Source organism: Arvicanthis niloticus, chromosome 11 (genome assembly GCF_011762505.2).
Source record: "Arvicanthis niloticus isolate mArvNil1 chromosome 11, mArvNil1.pat.X, whole genome shotgun sequence".
Lineage (NCBI taxonomy): Eukaryota > Metazoa > Chordata > Mammalia > Rodentia > Muridae > Arvicanthis > Arvicanthis niloticus.
This window is the reverse complement of record NC_047668.1, coordinates 34,207,587-34,226,802: the sequence shown is the minus strand read 5'-3', so window position 1 is coordinate 34,226,802 and position 19,216 is coordinate 34,207,587.

The following is a 19,216-nucleotide window of genomic DNA, read 5'->3' as shown; positions in this document are numbered from 1 at the left end:
AAACAAGACTACATGCTTTTGAGAGTCCACCTATTTTGCATATTGTGCTAACTAGTTTTATGTCAAGTCAACACAAGCTAGAGGCATTTTGGAAGAGAAAGCCTCAATTGATCAAATGTCCCCATCAGATTGGCCTGTGGACAAGCCTATGGCATTTTCTTGATTAATGATTGATGTAAGACGACTGAGCTCACTGTGAGTGGGGCCACCCTTGGCTGAAGCAGGCTGAAGCAGGCTGAAGCAGGCTGAAGCAGGCTGAAGCAGGCTGAAGCAGGCTGAAGCAGGCTGAAGCAGGCTGAAGCAGGCTGAAGCAGGCTGAAGCAGGCTGAAGCAGGCTGAAGAAGCTGGGGGTCAGGGGATCAGAGAGTGGAGGGCTGGGTGGTGGTACACACCCTTAATCTCAGCACTCAGGAGGCAGAGGCAGTTAAATCTCTGAGTTCAAGACCAACCTGGTCTACAGAGCTAGGTCTGGGACAGCCAGGGCTACACAGAGAAACCCTGTCTTGGCGTGTGGAGGGGAAGCAGGCTGAGCAAGTGAGGAGGCAGCCAGCAAGCAGCATTCCTCATGGCTTCTACATTAACTCCTACTTCCAGGTTCCTGCCCTGGCTTCTCTCTGTGATAAACTACAAGCTGAAAGGTGAGATAAACTCTTTTCTTCTCCCAAGTTGCTTTGATTTATGGTATTTTATCACATCTGTAGAAACCCTAAGATACATATTGTCCAAATAGCTAAAGGAGGACAGGATTGGACAGTGTCCCCTTCATAGAAGGGCCACATATTGAAAAAGGAAGCAGGAATCTCAAGGAGTATCTTGCAGTGAGCCTGCTTTGAAACCTGTGGGGAAGAAGCAACCCTGCCTCATGCCCCGTCTTCATCTGAGAGGAAGCTGAGTGCGCCTGTACCTCAGAGCTGCAGGTGGCATTTAAGCTTTTACTCAAACGCAGTGCCTTCTAGAAGGAGAATGTGTTGATCTGAACCACAGTCCTATTTTTAGATAGGAGGAATAAGAGGTGCACAGGTATTTACAGCAGTCTTCCTAAGGGAGAGCATCCTTGGACTGCTTGATTTTCTTGGTCGCAGGTGGCTTGCAGGAGCCCCATACCTGCAAGACTGCCTGATGACCACCTGGGCTACTGCTATTTGGAGGCTTTTCTTCCTTTGACAAAATCAGAATGAGGAAGGAAAACTGGTTTCCAATATAGCAACATTTGTTGGGATTGTTTTGCTTTTGTTTGTTTTGTTTAAAATAGCTGCTAACTTGTGCACTAGGACCTCATTGGGACTGACAGCTAGCTTCAGGTCACTGCCAGCTTTGTACGCAGGCCACAACTTGGGTCTGACTACAGAGGTGCTAGGCTGGTTGTTGAATGAATACACAGAATCTTCAGATAGCATCTGTGGGTGCTGATGGCCCATTTTCTTTCATTCCAGCCCTTGCTTGGGAAGCAGAGGCAGGCATATCCCTGAGTTTGAACCTGGTCTACAGAGCTAGTTTCAGGACAGCCAATACTATACAGAGAAACCCTGTCATGAAACCAAAACTCAAAACTCAAAAACCAAAAAAAAAAAAAAAAAAAAAAAAAAAAAAAAAAAAAAAAAAAAAAAAAAAAAAAAAAAAAAAAAAGGCAAGGTTCCTCTTCTCAGAAAAAACAACCGTGAAGGGAAGCGGTTCAAGGTGTCAATGAAGCCCAAGCCCACAGGCCTTGGAATCATGTTGCCTGACAACTAATCCACACTTCATCACAAACTTGAAAGGCTCCTTCAGAACCCTCCTAATGCGGTGACCCTTTAATACACTTCCTCGTGGTGTGGTGACCCCCTCCCCCCAACCATAAAATGCTACTTCGTAACTAATTTTGCTACTACTGTGAATTGCAATGTAAATATCTGATATGCAACCCACAGGTTGAGAACCACTGATCTGCAGCATAGCCACGGTTAGACATGGAAGGCCCTTAGTAGGAGACCTGGCACTAAGCGAGGCCCCAGAGTACGTTTGCTATTCAGATTGCAGAGAAAGGCTGCTGCATTTGCTGTCACCCAAAGGTCATGCTTAGGTTCTGTCCGGAGGGCCAGGAGACAGTGCTGTACATTTACCCTGGGACGACTACCTATTTGGTTGCCATCTTGTGTCCACAGCATGAGTGTTGGAATTAGCCATTGTGAATCTCTTAGCCAGGTAGGTAAGAACACACCAGTGGGTTTGGCATGGTGCTAACTGTTCCTGTTCCTACTGACCAGGACCCCGTTTCCTCCACAGCCAGTTTCCATGTGATTAGTTGATCTTGTGTCACGTTCCCTTTATATCCACAGTTTCCACTTATCTCGAGCTTGAGTGGTTTTTCTAAAATAGAATAGACTCTGGGCCCAAAGGAGCCATTTTCTCCTGTGCATTTGAATAAGGTCTAAGGGTTTGGAATAAGTGAGGAGATAGCTCACTGCAATTCACCCCCCCTCCTCATCTCTATCTCCCTTCCTCATGCTTGTGCCCTGTGCCACCATTCTTCAAAGAAAAGAAATAGGAATATTTGAAAGAGGGAAACAGTGGACAGGGATCTGGATGTACAAGGACAGCACGGCTGGGACGGACGGAGCTGCCATGGATAGACCTCAGGTGGGAACAGGCTAGGGCTCTGAGGAGGGACTGCGGGCTCAATGACATTCTCAACATGGAGCCAAGCTTGAGTTGAGGAGGTAAGGAATCTTTTACAGTGCAGCTCACGATGGTGATAAGATCAGAGCAAGAACTCCACAGAGCTCAAGAAGAACATGTTTATAGGGAGGGATCATGGGTAGCTGGTAGGCTAGAACACCCAGAATCTAAAAAAACAAAAAATTTTTTTCTGTTTATTCTTCCACACACAAAGAGTTCTGGAGCATCCTGAGCTGCCGGGCCCTGATCTGGGTACTTGGCCTACATGGAACAAACTTGGTAGAGTTTTTATTCTAGCAGGAGTGGAGAAAAGAAGCCACAAAGCATGCACAGGTAGCTTATGTCCTATGTTAATAATAAGTGTTAGTGATTTGGAGAAAGGATGAGGTACGGCAGGGGGAGCGGAGAATAAAGAATACTTGTGGTGTGTGTTTGTGTCTGAGTGTGTGTGTGTGTGTGAGAGAGAGGGGGGTGGAGGGAGAGAGATTCAAAATAGATTTCCCACCAGAGGTCATATCAGAAGGCAAGATTAGAAGAGGTGAGGGTTTCAGCCTCTGGGTACTTGGGAAGGGGTGCATTTACACTGAACAGCAGGTATAAAGGCCCCAAGGAGTGAGCTCAGGCTCTACAACTGTGTCCAGTCAGCTAGGTATTTGATGGGCAAGTTAGCCAACCTCTGTGGGTTCTGTATTTCTAATCAGAACAACTTTATCAATATGATGATAATATATAACTATAACAACAACAATAATAACAATGACAATAATAATAATAAATATATTCATAAAAATGGTGAAGTGAAAAACATGCAATGATCTTAAGCCTGCCCCCCCCCCAACCCCATCTTTTTTCAAGTCAGAGTTTCTCTGTGTAGTCCTTGCTGCTCTGGAACTCATTCTGGAGACCAGGCTGGCCTCAAATGCATAAATATGCCTGTTCCTACCTCCTGAGTTCTGGGATTAAAGGTGTGTACCACCTCTGCCTGTTTTCCTTCCTTCCTTCCTTCCTTCCTTCCTTCCTTTCTTTCTTTTTTTCTTTCTTTCTTTCTTTCTTTCTTTCTTTCTTTCTTTCTTTCTTTCTTTCTCTTTCTTTCTTTGTAAAATCTGAGAATTTCATACATGAATGCTGTGTTTACACCCCTCCTGCATTAGTCACTGTTCTATTGCTGTGGAGAGAACCATGACCAAGGCAACTCTTAAAGGAAAGCATTTAATTGGGGCTGGCTTACAGTTTCAGAGGGTTCTCTCGTTATCACCATGGAAGGAAGCATGGCAGCATTCAGCAGTCATAGTGCTGGAGAAGGAGCTGAGAGTTTGAGAATTCTACATCTGGCTCTGCAGGCAGCAGGAAGAGAGAGACACTGGGCCTGGTTTCGGCTTCTGAAACCTTAAAGCCCACCCCCAGTGACACACTTCCTCCAATAAGGCCACACACACTCCAAGGCTACAACTGTTGCTCTCAGGTAGTGCCATTACCTGATGACTAAGCAATCAAATGTATGAGCCTATGGGGGCCATTTTTATTTAAACCACCACACCTTCATTGCCTTCTCTCCCTCTCAAATGCATGACCTTTTCTTCTCTAATGTTTTACACACATAAACATACACATATATGTATATGTGTATATGCTTATATATGTATATATACATACACTTGGGTAAGTTCATTTAGTACTGCTTGGATGTGTGTGTTTGGGGCTGACCACTTGGGTCAGCCTATCAAGGGACTTAACCCTGGAAAAGACTGATTCTCTCAATAGCCGTTAATTGCCTGTATCGCTTCATCTAGGGGACTTGTGAGATCTCCCCATGCACATTGGCAGGCAAGCTGATGTTGTCATTGCTCATCTATTGTTTAGGAGGCAGAGAACAGGAGAGAATTGCCATGCTTGGGCAAAGGGAAAGTAGATGCTTCAGGAAGCTACCTGAGTGGGTGGAGGAGGAACAAAGACAGGATCAGGCCTCCTCTGGGATGCCACCAAATGGCCCAGCTGCCATTTTGCCTACCTCTGTGAGCTTCCAGAGAGCCCCACAAAGTTCCAGAAGGGCCTAGACTTACACAGATTCCTTCCCAACCATCCTTGTTAAGGGGCACATTTCCCCTGGCCTCAGGAAGAAGGTGCTTCTTTCCATTGTGCTGGGGTGTAGCAAGGTAGATTGTTTCCAGGACACTGCACCAGGCCGGTTTTCCAGGGAGTGATGTAATCTTTAGGGAAGCAGGGAGCCAGGCAATTCAGCAGGAGGAAGTGAGTTGGTCTCCCAGAGCCTGTAAGGTTATTTGGCTGTTGCTGGGCAGGGCTCTGAGGAAAGAGAGGAAGAAAAGCATGGCCAGGAAGTTGTCCTCATCAGGCCACAGCTGGGGTACAGCTTGGCTCAGTGGAAAGAAGGAAGAAAGCTGTGTGCTCTGGGGGTGAGGAAAACCAAGGCCAGGCCTGGCACTCGCTCATCCAACATGAACTTATGCTCCTGAGGGGAGGGGACATAATTGTGAAGCCCCTACACTGAACATCAAATACTTTACCTTTTCCCCATTTACGGCATTATTTGACTCTTACAGCCTCACAGGGTGAGAGGTTATTAAGTGTTTATTAAAACACATTCTACAAAGTGGATCCTCAGAAGTCAGTCATCTGGGTCTGACTTTGACCCACACAAGAAGAGTTAAACCCGTGGGTGATGATGACTTAGGGGCCATTTGGTGTTTGCATACATTTCATGTTTGCTTCTGTCTGCTGCTGTGGGATTGACATCAGGCCCCTGGACTAACATTCCTTTACCCAGCCCCCATTTAGACTCACTGTGTGAGCACTTTGTGGCTTGGCTCCTATGGCGAGTCTGGGTGCCTTTGGCTCCTGCTTGCTCTCTGTGCCTTGTGTATATTTAATCATGTTGACGAAGTTTACTTTAGTCCAAGTTCAGGCTCTTAACCCTTTTCTTCTGGTTGATTCTTCCCTATTTAGGCAAACTCAGTCCAAGGGCGTTGTCTTTTTCCAACCTTCGCACATAGCCCCCCCACCCCCTGTAACTCTCCACAGCTGCAGGAGTTGAAAAACTCTGCCTTCCCTTTGAGAGGTCTCTGACATTTTGAGTTCCTTTCTCAGTTTAAGCTGGATATTTGCTGGAGTCTTCCTTTCCCTGTTTCCAGCTTTTCCAAGGCTCGCTGCTGGCCTGACTGGATGCCTCCCTGCTTACATTGTCTGACAATCTCCTGCTGCTGGAAAACGGTCCTCATTTAATTATTTCAGTCAGAACTTATGATAACCTTTTTATTTTCTGGATAAAAAGGAGAACCAGGGGCAGGTATTCATAACATTCAGACTCCTGTTGGGTCAGTATTAGGCAGGGCTCACTGCTCAACACAAGACTCAACTTCGAGGCACTACCTTGTCCACAGGGAGTCTATGGCATGTGATCATCCTAAGAGTGGCTGAAAGAGACAAGGACTTGCCGCCCCACTTCATTTTACAGAGGAGGAAACACAGGACCATGGATTCCACATTTGTCCTTGAGCAGTGAGACTGAAATTTTTCATTAAAAATAAAAATCCCCATTGGGTTAGAATCTATGATAAAAGTTCAAATTAGAGCGGAAATTGATCTTGAGTCTGGCTCCAAGTACAGTCTACATCTTAATGAATTCACGTTGGTCCAAGAGCTGACAAGTCCTTGGCTCTAAAGGTTCACAGGCTTACTCTTGTCTGTGTTCCAGGGGCGATCAGATGTTGATGGCTAGATGTACCCTACCTAAACTCGTAAACCATGTATTTTAAAGACTTATTTCTGTTTGTATTTATGTGTCTGTGTGCCATGTGACTGTGGGTGCCTGAGGAGGCCGGAAGAGGGCCTTGGATCCTCTCTGCGGCTGGAGTTATTATAGGTGGTTGTGAGCCTCTGGACTTATATGATGAGAACTGAACTCAGTCCTTTGGAAAAGCAGCAAGCACTCATTACCACTTAGCTATCTCTCCAGGCCTCCTAAAATGTGTATTTTGAAAGATATCAGATTACAGTCATATTGTATAGGTCTCAGGGCTAGCAGCTTTCCCTGTCTTCAGTCTCATGACTTACATCTTGGCTTAAATTTAGTCTTAGAGGGCAAATCTACTTTTTTTCTGATGGGCCATGTCATCGTTTCTATACATCAGTTCTATATGCCTGGTCACTCTCAGTGAAGCTTGATTTCCCTGCCTTCTTCCCTCCAGTCATCTTTCCTGTTTGGGAACTTGCTTCTATCTGGTGAGAAGGCAGATGCTACACCTCACCTTCTGGCTTATGTCACTACAGAGTTCTCTCTTGTTTCTGTGAAAAGTCAGGGAAACTGTTGTTTATGTTGTAACTGAGGATGGCTGGTTTTCCTGGGGGAGAGGATTTCTAGTCAGACAGAAGGAACCTAACACAAGGCTAGCTTTCTTCTCACAACAAACATCTCTGGGTGCTGAAGAGATGGCTCAATGGTTAAGAGTATGGGCTGCTCTTACAGAGGAGCCTGTGCTAGGTTCTCAGCAGCCATGTGGCAGCTCACAAATACTGGCAACCCGACTTCTAGGGCATCTAACACCCCTTTTTGGGCTCCTGCATGTGGTGCACACACATACACTCAGGCACATACATAGAAAAATAAACTAACATTTAAAATGTATATATTTAAAAATACCTCCAGAAACACTACCTGAAATGCCACACTTTTATTATGATACCTCTGAATGTATTGATTTCAGAGTCTACGTAGCAAAATGTAAAAGTAATTTTTAAATGATCTTAAAAATCAGTTAGGTAGCCATCTGTTGAGCACCCTCGGTGTCAGATACTGTGTTTGTGCATTGGGATAGTAAGATAGGGAAAGTCTTTGGTTATGTAGAAGTCACACATGTGACTCTACTGCTAAACAGGCTGAGAAATCCCATGAAGGAACACTGGACAATGGAGAGGAGACAGGGTGTGGGTGGGCAGCCTGGTCCTGGAGGAGCGAATTCCAACAGTAAATACTCATGGTGGGTCTTCCTGTCTAGGAGACCAGATCTTCTGTTGTCAGGACTTTCTCCCTTTGCCTCCTCAGCCTGTGGTAGTAATCTTTTCCCATCAGTTCTGGTCTGTGAGAGCTACATGTGCCGTGGGTTTTTTTTTTTTTTTTTTTTTTTTTTTTTTTTTTTTTTTTTTTTTTCCTACTCTGCACTTCCCATGCCTTTGAATATAGTTCTTCACGTAAACCATCTTGGTTATAATTTACTGCTGTTATTGGTACAAGCACCAAAGCATAGAGATTGGGGTGGGGGGGGGGATTACACATTTGGAGAACTGAATGGATTTTAATGAGCCCCAGCTATTATAAGGTGTGAGGCAGAAGGGGAGCCGATAGATAGGCAGGGATTAGGCCAACTGATGAATGTCGAAGATATTTTATTTTGAAAACCCTGATTTGCCACTAAGGAATTTTAAGGACAGAGATAAACCTGGATTTCTATTTTATAAGAAGAGGTTACTATTGTATTTAGAGTGACTTGCTAAGGTGACTGTGGCAGATTGGTTATGAGGTGCACGTTTCAGAAGCTGGAGCTGACTCGGTTAATGGCGCTCCTTCCGTTTCCTGTATCTGTACGTCACTGGTTTCTGTTTTCCCAAAATAACTGCCTGTGTGCTTTTGAACTCTAATCATGTAAGAATTGAATTAGGCTCATAAAATGCATTTCTCAGATACCTGGGAATAAGTGCAACAGGCTGAACTGGGTGGCTGGAAGAACACTCAGGGCTAAAGGAAAGAGAAGAGGGAAGGACCACTGGCTTTCCTTAGAGACACTATCGAGATGACTCCCTCGAAGGATACTGAAGGAAGATCACATTTCCCACTCCCACTGCGGGGGACTGATGAGGAACTCAGCTTTGACAAGCTGAGTTTGAAGTGCCTTTCAGAATGCCCAATAGAGACACGTAGCTATGTGGCTCTGGGCTTTACAGGACTGCTCTGGCTGGAGATGGACATTTAGAAAGCATCAGTGTGTTAGTGGCAGGTAGAACTGTGGAGTAGATGAGGCCACTCAGGAAGAAAATGTGATGTACAGACAGAAGGAGGAAGAGTTGGGAGGAGAGGGGTGGGGATAGGCAAGGAATTGGATACAAGGAATCAGGCCAGAGACAAAGGACTGAGTCTAGGATGGAAAATGGCAGCAGAGGCACACAGACTAGTTTTGATGGGCTAGGGGCGCAGGTGGGACCCAGCTGGCGGCAGCTGGCTGATTGGATGGCACCTGTATTGACATCTGGAGGAACAGGATGTGGGGGTGAGTAAGTATAGGGTTTCAGGGGTACAGCAATTCAGGGAAGTAATGACTTCAATTCTTCAATTCAGCTTGAGGTCAGGAGAGGTCAAGGCACTGTGACAAAGGTGGGAGATGTAGAGATGAAAGTCCTGGGGGGTGGGGCATAGTGACCCAAGTGGCTGACTTTACAGTGGATATGTAGTGAGGTCAGAGGTGAGAATGACAGTTGGGGACTAAGGGGAGGATTAGTTAATGACTTGGAAGAAGGGACAGGAGAACTCTTCGTTCCTATAACACCAGCCCTTCAAAGCACAAGAACAGCCTGCCCTAGAGGACTTCCGAGAAGCTGTGTGCGCTGAAGAGTGAAGTCTCCCACTGTGCAGAAGGAAAAGAGTGCAGGTCGTGGGGTGGAGGGGCTGCAGGGAATGGGTGGGGGTGCTGAGAGGTGCTGGGTGTCTACAAGGCATCCATGGAAGGCAGGAAGACAGTTTGGTTCCATTTAACAGTACTCGGTAGCCACTGTTGGCTTAAACTTTGGGAGTCTGACCCCCAGCAGTTTATTTTCGACATATTTAAGCACAGCACAATTCGGTGAAAACTCTCTTGGTGATGATTAACTCAGTCCTGTGTGCACAGTAAAGCATAAGTAAATAAACAAACAGAAATCAACTGTGACTACAACAAAACTCTCTGCGAAGTTCATGTGACAGCTTCCGTAAAAATGGGCTCCGTAGATCGACTACCTGTGACACCCTCCATGAAGATGGGCTCTATAGATTAACTGAGAAAAACAAGTTCACAATAAGGGTCTGGGGGAGGATCCTGTGCGATCTGGCCATACAGATAGCACAAACATCTCCAGGCTGTTAACCACATCTGGACCTAACCCAGTCTTCTGGATGATATAATAGGCTATGCATCCCTTACTTTGAAGGAACAAGCCTGTGTGCTTATCACTCCAGGGTCCCCTAATGCTTATCTGTGAGCACAAGGACCTCCATGCCTCTAAAAAGGGAAGGTGGGCACTTCCTTTGAGTAGGCTGAGAATAATGTCAAGTATTGTTTGCTATCTTGAAGAACGCAATGGCAGTAAAGGTTTTGGAAGGAGAATTTTAGGAAGCTGTGTCTTCGGAGTAGACCGTGGAGGGGTTAGATGAACGGACCTGCGCTGTAGGAGTTGTGCTAGGCTCACAGAGGGATTGCTGGAACTTTGATGGGAGTTGGGATTCTGCCAGTCTTCAGGATTGTCCATTACCATAATGGTGGCTTTTGCTTTGGTATGTCCTTCCACAGGGTAAAAACTGAAGCCAATTGGGTCATAGAAAACTCTGAGACATTTGTTTGTCCCTTAAGGAGGTGACATTCACCCCAGTACAAAGAAATAACTTTTGAATAGGAAACTCTTCTGAGGATGTTGGAGAAGATATTAATTTGGAAATTTAATATCATAAGCATTTGTATGTGGAGACACACAGACACACACAGACACACACAGACACACACACACAGACACACACACACACACACACACACACACACACACACGTGCATGTGAGTGCGTGCCTGCGTGCATACAGGGGAGTGAGCTGTCCTATGTGATACATGTGGAGGCCAGAAATTAATGTCTAAAAGTTTCCACCTTAGTTTTTTGAGACAGGTTCTCACTGAGTTAACTGTTTCAGCTAGACTGATTGGCCACCGAGCCCCTAGGATCCCCCTGCCTTTGCCTCCTGTCATACTGAGATTGCAAGTATGTGCTACCCTGCCTTGCACATTTTCTGGGCCTGAGCTCAGTCTTTCTGATTTCATAGTAAGCACTTTACCCACTGAGCCATTCCCCAGCCCCTGCCGTAAAACAATAGTTAGATCTTCTTATTACTGTTATTTTGGCCTTTACTATAATTCAGACCTGAGATCACATACAGATGTACTTCTGTAAAAAATGGTTTTCTAAAGAGAGTTTGGTTAGATTTAAAGAAAAAATAGAATGATTTAGTTCTATAGAGATGCATATTAGGATTGTGAATATAGGACCTGTTTAGTCTAAGCTAGAACATCCGCAAAGAACTTTCTTGCTACAGGATTAGGAAGGTCTTTAAATAGATGTCAAAATTGTCAAGCCAGGAGCGCTTTCCTGCCAGCTACAAAGGGCTCTACAGCTGGCTCACCAGAAGCTTTCGGCCATCCAGAGCCACTCTTACATCACTAGGTAAAGAGGGGGATTTGAGGAAAAGCCAAATTCTCTCCTGGATGGGAAGAGCTTGCTCTACAGAGAAAGAGAGCAGAGGCTTCAGGAGTGGGATGCCAATCAACTCTTTGGAGACACGTCTAGTTTGTTAACCCTGACCCCTGGGGGTTGGGTTCTGCAAGTGCAACTGCTGAAGCCCACAAGGGCACTGCACAGACCATGACAGAGGAGGCTAGCACTACCTGTAAGGAGAACTCTCAGGGAACCAACAAAACAGAGAGGAAAAGTCATTTAAAAGGCACCTAAGAAAAGAGAATGCATTAAAAGAACTTTGTAACTTACTGGTAATTATCATCATTCAGATAAGAATGCATTATTGACAAAAATAATACATATATTTGTCAATTTTACTTATAGAACAAACATTTACCAGTGAATCACAGTACTTAAGAACACTGAGGACTGCCAGGTGGGTTGGTGGTACATGCCTTTAATCCCAGCACTTGGGAGACAAAGGCAGGCAGATCTTTGAGTTCTAGGCCAGCCTGGTGGATAGAGAGAGTTCTAGGACAGTCAGGAACACCTAGAGAAATCTTCTTTTAAAAAAGAAGAGAGAGAGAGAGAGAGAGAGAGAGAGAGAAGAAAAGGGAACATTAAGCATCTACTGTGTGCCAGATAGAGGCAAGTGTACTGCCATAGGTCCATGTGAAGTTGGCTGAAGGCTCTGGAGACACTTGTATTGACAATACAAAGAAGTAAAAATATTAACTTTAATAAAGGCAAAATAAGTGTAAGAATGTAAAGGTTCAAGTACTAGAGCAGGCCAGAAGGACGACAGGAGAGTCTGTCCTTGAATGGATAATCATTACTCTGTCTTGTGAAGGCTGAAGGTGAATTGTTTCAGATGCCAGCTCCCCAGAAGAGAATGAACGGCTGTCAGTTGAAATGACTAAGTCCTTCCCATCGGATCCAAGCACAGACCACAAGAAGAGGGTCCTTACTTGAGAGCATCTCTCAAACCCCTCAAAGAAAATTTGCCCTGCTAGTTCAGTCAGATGTTCAGCCGTGGTTGACAGGACAAATCTGGCTACCCATAGAACTACCCCTGAGCTGGGGTGCTTGGTGAACAGGTCTCATTGTTGGGTAAAGGAGAGCAGGAAGAATTCAGGTATGGATATAGACATGACAAGCAGAACTGTGTGGTTGCTGCTAGGGTAGCTTTCATTTAGTTTGACTCCAGAAACTGAATAATGGACAATCAAACAGAACTTAATCAAAACTGCAACGCCTTCCAGAACATTCTTTCAACCTTTAAAAAAAGTGTGTAGTCATTGTATTAGGCATGAGTGTTATGATACATGACCAACTCTGATGTAACCAATACTGTATTGAGGGAATGAAACAAATGTCAGCAAACGCTGATGAACATTATGATGGAAACAAGGAGAGAGAAGACTGGAGACATTGAACAGACTAGAATGATAAAATGGGGCTTACACTGGGGAAGATCTTAGTGGATTCGATATTTAGACGATTTAGACACAAGGCTTCTCAAAGTTAGAGGGAAGAAAGTAAGCTTTGGTTAGTGGGAAGCAAGACTGTATCTACCTGCCATGACCAAACTGGGACCAGCCATTCACCTAAGGGTTTCTACAGGCTGTCTCTAGATTAGACTCCAAATAGAACTGGATTAGACATAACTTTTGCTCACAGAGCTCACACATGTCCAGTACCAGGACATTGATTGATTATTTTGGTTTACAGTGCCTTATGTGGAGCTGTGTGTGTATTGGGGGGGGGGGGGGGAAGCACAGGAAGGATGGAGTTGGGGAAAGAAGAGAAACTATTGATTCAAGGTGGCTGGGGGACCCCTCAGGGGCAGAAGAGAAAGAGAGAGAGAGAGAGAGAGAGAGAGAGAGAGAGAGAGAGAGAGAGAGAGAGATTGGTTTGGGAGTTTTGGTCACTAGTGTCTGGCTTCCTTTTTAAAGTTTCCTCTTTATTGTAGCTTTGCATTGCTCTTGCTCTCAGAGGCTGCTCCACCCCTGGAAAGTAGATTTGAATACTAGAGCATTAGAGGGTTCTTCACTGAGACCAAAAACTGAAGGAACCCCTTTTGACAATGTGTGGGTGACCTCGCGTGCAGAGGCTTTAATATTTGCATTTTATTCAAATTCGTAGGTGGTACAGTGCTTACTAAACAAAGAAGGCAAGCTTTGAAAAATAAGTCATCATCTAACTGGGGATGTTGATGGGTGCTACCCTCGATGTCTTGTCTCCAAGTTATTTGTGTCCTTCATCTCAGTAGTGTCTCAGATCACCCTAACCCCCACAGCACTTCAGATGGTGTTCAGTAATCACTGTGCTGGAATGGAATTTCCGTTAAAGAAAAAAGTCTCTATCTTAGGGAAAGTAGTATCCTATCAGCCTAGAGATCTGAAAAAGGGCACAAAGTAGAACTGTCTAAAGCAAGCCTCTCAACATGATTAGCTCTTATTGAGCTAAAATAACGTGCAATAGCTCCATTATCTATTATTCAATCTTAGGAAATGGAGAGCCAGCCAGGCCCAAACTCTCTAGAAGAGCTTTCTGAGGCCATCTAATATTAAATTACGACCTAGGGGCAGACCACTATCTAAATATGCTGGGTGGAAGACAGGAAAAGAAATAGAATTCTTTTATGGTTTGAATCTTAAAATATCTCTCACAGGCTTATGTTTTGAATGCATAGCCCTCAGCTTCTGGCTCACTTTGAAACCTATGGAGTTTTTAGAAGGCAGGATCTGGCCAGTGGAAGTAGATCTGCCTTTGGTTCTGGCCTTTTTCATTGCTTTCTGGTATAGCCATCATATGAGAGACTTGGCTACACGTTCCTGTTGCTTTGGATTGAACTATCCTGTTGCCATGACTTCGCCTCTGTGATTGGTGGAAATCCTCTTAAAAAACCTTAGTCTAAAATGATCCCATCTTCACTTAAACTACTTCTGTCAGGTATTTGGTCACAGTGACACAAAAGTTATCAATACAAACCCCAACTAAAAGGAGACATACAACTGTCTCGTGTAGCTTGGGCAGACCACTAATTCATTCTCGATAAAGATGATACTGGACTCCTGATCCTCCCAATTTTACCTCCCAAGTGCTGGGATTATAGGCACACACCACCATTTCCAGCTTGTGTTTGGCATTTTGGAACAGGGTCTTACTATGTAGCAAAAGCTAGTCTTGAACTCTTAAGCCTCTTGCCTTCACCTCCTGAATACTGAGACTACAGACAGGCATGCACCATGCACACCTAGTTTGATGTACAGATTTTTTGTCTTCCATTTTTCTTCTCTACTATAGACCCTTCCACCCAGATCTGCCCTCAAAGTTAGTCAGTCCCTTCCCTCCAGAATGCAGCCATTTGCTTTGGATCTTCAGAAGGCTCTGGTATTTCAAACTCTGATACTAATAAAGTACAAGAAGTCTGGCAAAAAGATAGTAGTAAGTCTCATGTAAGGCCCTTAAAAATAAGCATGGCAAAGAGAGAAGGTGTTGCGGCCGAGCTGCCCCAAGCTTGGGGGCCAAAATGTCTCAGACTGTTCTATCAATGTTGGAACCTGCACTGCCAAAAGCCTTGGGGGCTAAATTGTTAGAGCTTGCACTTCCCCAAGCTGCTCCAGTCTGCGGGTCGGGGTTCAGCAAGAGAGAGAGTGAGGATGGACACGAAGAATGGAGACCAGACAGAGTATGATTCAATCCCGTTTATTCTTCAGTTTCTCTTCCTAGTCCAAGTCCCAAGTCTTGAGTTCCTAGTCCCTAGTTCCTAGTCCCTGGTGCCTCCAAGTTCCAAGTTCTTTCTCCAAGTGCTAAGTGCCTAATGTCTAATAATAATAATCGACTAACTTCTTCTGTCTGCCTCTCACCTTTTATTGTCTCACTTCTAAGTCACGCCTTTAAGTCATGCCCTTAGGTCTTGTCTCTAAATCTGATCTCTAAGTCACGCCCTTAAGTCACACACCTTTAAGTCTCACACACCCAAGGGAAAATCCTGGGTATCTAAAGCAAGATGTTATCAGAGTGTGTTCAGCTGTTGTTGGCTATTGTAATCAAGTCTCTTATCAGGGTATATGGCTCAAGATGGCTGCAAGGATGATAGCCGCTTTCTCTTGGCTCCCTACAAGAAGGAGCTTTAATGTCTGGAAATATTATAAAATAGAAATTAATGTATCATATGTATGTATGTATGTATGTATGTATGTATGTATGTATATTAAATGTGTGTTCACACTGTGGGCGTGAAGATACATGTGCATGCATGTGTGTGCATGTATGTGCATGTGTGTGTCAGTCAAAGAATAGCATGGGTTACATTCCTCAATCACTTTCCACTTTATTTTTTAAAGTATTTGTTTGTTTTTATTCCTATTTGTATGGGTGTTTTCTTGCCTGAATTCCTATGAACCACATGTGTCAGTACCTGCAGTGGCTGGTACAGTGCTGAATCCTCTGGAACTTGATTTACAGATGGTTGCTGCAGTCATGTGGGTGTTGAGAAGCAAACCTGGGTCCTGTAAAGGAGCACCAAGTGCTCTTAAACTGCTGAGCCATCTCTCCAGCCTGTTTGCTGAGATTTTTCTTGTGACAGGGTCTCTCACTGACCTTGGAGCTCATCAACCTGGCTAAATGAGCTAGCAAGCCCTGGATCTTCCTGGGCCCACAGACATCCACTGCTTGGCTTTTTACATGGGTGCTTGGGATCTGAACTCAGACTCTTAGGCTTGCAGGCAAGAGCATTACCTGTTGAGCCCTCTCCCAGCTTTGTATCGTATCATTTTGAAAACAGTACTATTGCTATTGATTAATATTTTTGGGGAAGATTATCTCATTTATTTCATGACACGATTTATTAAATCAATAGAATCAGATAATCTCATTTTAGAAATAATAGCGTAAATGTAATTAACTTACATTGTTACCAAATTATTCTTGCCTTAAATTAAAATGTGAGACTTTGATTTAGTATCAGTAGAAGCCAGTAGAGCCAAAGCACCATATGTTAGGATTAGAGTCCATTTGAGAATAGAAAAGGATACTTAGAAAAAATAACAAACACAATAATCACTGTACTAAACTTTATTCTTCAAAGGCAGTTATTCTTAGTCTAAAATTGAACAAGAGGCCTGTCCTGTGGAACTGTAGATTTGAAAATTGGGAGAATTGCAATGGTTTGTTGAAGTACCTCATGGATGTGTCATATTGTGAGGGTCCAGAGAACAGATTTTCTAGTAGTGTCATTACGGAGATGGTAAAGTAATCAGCTTAAATTCTGAGTGACTCCCTCTGATTGAGATAGGAACTTGATGTTTCTTGGTATTGTTTCTGACAGCTTTAAAAAGGAAAAAAAAATTGGCTGAGTGTGGTGGCACATGCCTTTAATCCTAGCACTTGGGAGGCAGAGGCAGGTGGGTCTCTGTGACTTTAAGGCCAGTCTGGTCCATGTATCCAGTTCCAGGTCAGTCAGAGAATCATAATAAGACCCCATCTTTAAAATAAATGTATTAAGGTATAACTGACTTACTATATAACTCTTTCATTCAAAGTCTAAGGGTTTTAGCACATTCACAGTTATATATCCACCACAATCAATTTAGAACATTTATAACACCCTGGAAACAAGGCTGGTACCATCGGTCACTTCCTATTTCTCCAGAGTCATGATCAACTTCTGGTCTCTTCAACTGCTAATGTACCTCTGTCTCCATACTGGTATCAATTCTGAACATTAATATAAATGATAATATCACACAATATGTAGTCTTTTGTGATGACATTCTTTTACTGTTTTCAAGGTACTTCATCCTTTTTATTTGAGATGTAAACCTGTGCTACATTTTGTTTACCAATTCAGCAACTGATAAGCCTTTGGGTTTCTATTACTTTTGTTCTCATGAATAATGTTGTTGTTTGTGCAATAAAAGATAGGTTTCTCTTTTGTCTTACAGTTTCTAGCTGGGAAGAGACATTGTCTTAGGATTCTACTGCTGTGAGCAGACACCATGGCCAAGGCAACTCTTATAAGGGACAACATTTAATTGGGGCTGGCTTACAGGTTTAGAGTTCCAGTCCATTATCATCAAGGCAGGAGCATGGCAGCATCCAGGCAGGCATGGCACGGGCAGAGCCAGAGTTCTACATTTTGATCTGAAGGCCACTTGAAGAAGACTGTCATTCAAACAGCTAGGAAGATGGTTTCAAAGCCACTCCCACAATGACACACTTCTTCCAACTAGGTCACACCTCACAACAATATCACTCTCTGTGGGCCAAGCATATTCAAATCACCACAGACACCATGACCAAGTTAACTCTTATATAAAAAAAAAAAACATTTAATGGGGGGGGGGGCGTTGCTTACAGTTTTAGAGAATTAGTCTATTATCACAGCAGGTAGCATAGTGACCAGCATGCAGACATGGTGCTGGAAAAGTAACTGGAAGCTGTATATCATGATCCTCAGACAGTAGGGAGGAGGAGGAGGAGAGAGAGAGAGAGAGAGAGAGAGAGAGAGAGAGAGAGAGAGAGGAAGAAGAAGAAGAAGAAGAAGAAGAAGAAGAAGAAGAAGAAGAAGAAGAAGAAGAAGACAGAGACAAAGACAGAGACAGAGAGACAGAGAGACAGAGAATCGGTGTCTGACATGAACTTTTGAAAGCCCATCCTCAGTAACACATACCCCTCCTAATCTTTCCAACACTCTACCAATTGGGATCCAAGCATTCAAATATATGAGCTTATGGGGCCACTTTAGTCATAACATCACACCTTTCTCTTCCTATATATCCACAATTACAATGGCTAGATCATAAGGTAACTTGATATTTAATCTTTTAAGAACCAGCTAGACTCTTCCAAAGCATGAGTTTTATTTCCAGCAGCGGTATATGAAGCCCCAGAGTTTTTGCATCTTCAGGAACACACAGTACTCTTTTAGTTACAGCCATCCTGGTAGGTGTGAAGTGGACAGTTATCAGGGTTTGAGTGACATTTCCCCAATGGACAATTATGTCACACATCTTCTATTTCACTTAATATTTTAATAACGTTTGAAAATATATATTCAGATCCATTTTAATGTTAAATTTTTCTATTATTGTTCTGAGAGATCCTCATATGTCTTAGATACAAGTTCTTTATAAGATCAACTATTTGAGAATATTTTTTCCCTAAAGATATGGCTCAGTGGTTAAAAGCACGTGTTCTTTCTGAGGACATGAGATTGATTCCCAGCACCCACTTGATGGTTCACAACCATCGATAAGATAATTCAAGTTCCAGGAGATTCAATACCCTCTTCTGACCTTCACAGGTACCAGACTTGCATGTGGTACACATACAAACATGCAGGCAAAATGCATGTAAAGTAAAATGAATAAATCTTTTGGGAAGGCAGAGGTTCGAGACAAAGTTTCTCCATGTATAGCTTTGGCTATTCTGGAACTCACTCTGTAGATCAATCTGGTCTTGAAAAGAATGAATAAATCTTAAAAACTTAAAACAAGTCCTGTCCTCTGTGTTGTCCTTTAAGTCCTTGATGGGGTCATTAGAAGCAAATGTTCTATTTTTGATAAATTTGTTGCTCTCACTTTTGCTGTCAGAGTTAAAAGCCTGTGCTAGTTGTAAGGCCATGAGGTTATAGTTAAATTTCCTCCTATGAACTTTATGGTTTTCTTTCTTTCATTTAGAGGCTTGATACATTTGAATTTTTTGGTGTATTTTTGAGGGACAGGTTTAATCATTATTTCCATGTGGATATCCAATTGCTTGAGCACAATTTTGAGAGTACTGTTCTCTCCCTATAGAACTTTCTTAGCTCCCTTGCTGGAAATCACTTAGACTCTTGATCGTAACCTGTTGATTTATCTGCCCATCTTTATTTCAGTACCACAGGGTTTTGATTTACTTTTGTAGGAGATTTTAAAATCAAGAAGTATGTATCCTCCAAATTTGTTCCTCACAAATTATTGGAGTTTTTCTGGGCCCATGCTTCTCTGTGCTAGTATCAGATTGAAATTTTTTATGAGGTCTGTGTTGAATCGTCATAGTTATTTTAGGACCACTGACAGCTAACCAATGAGTGTAT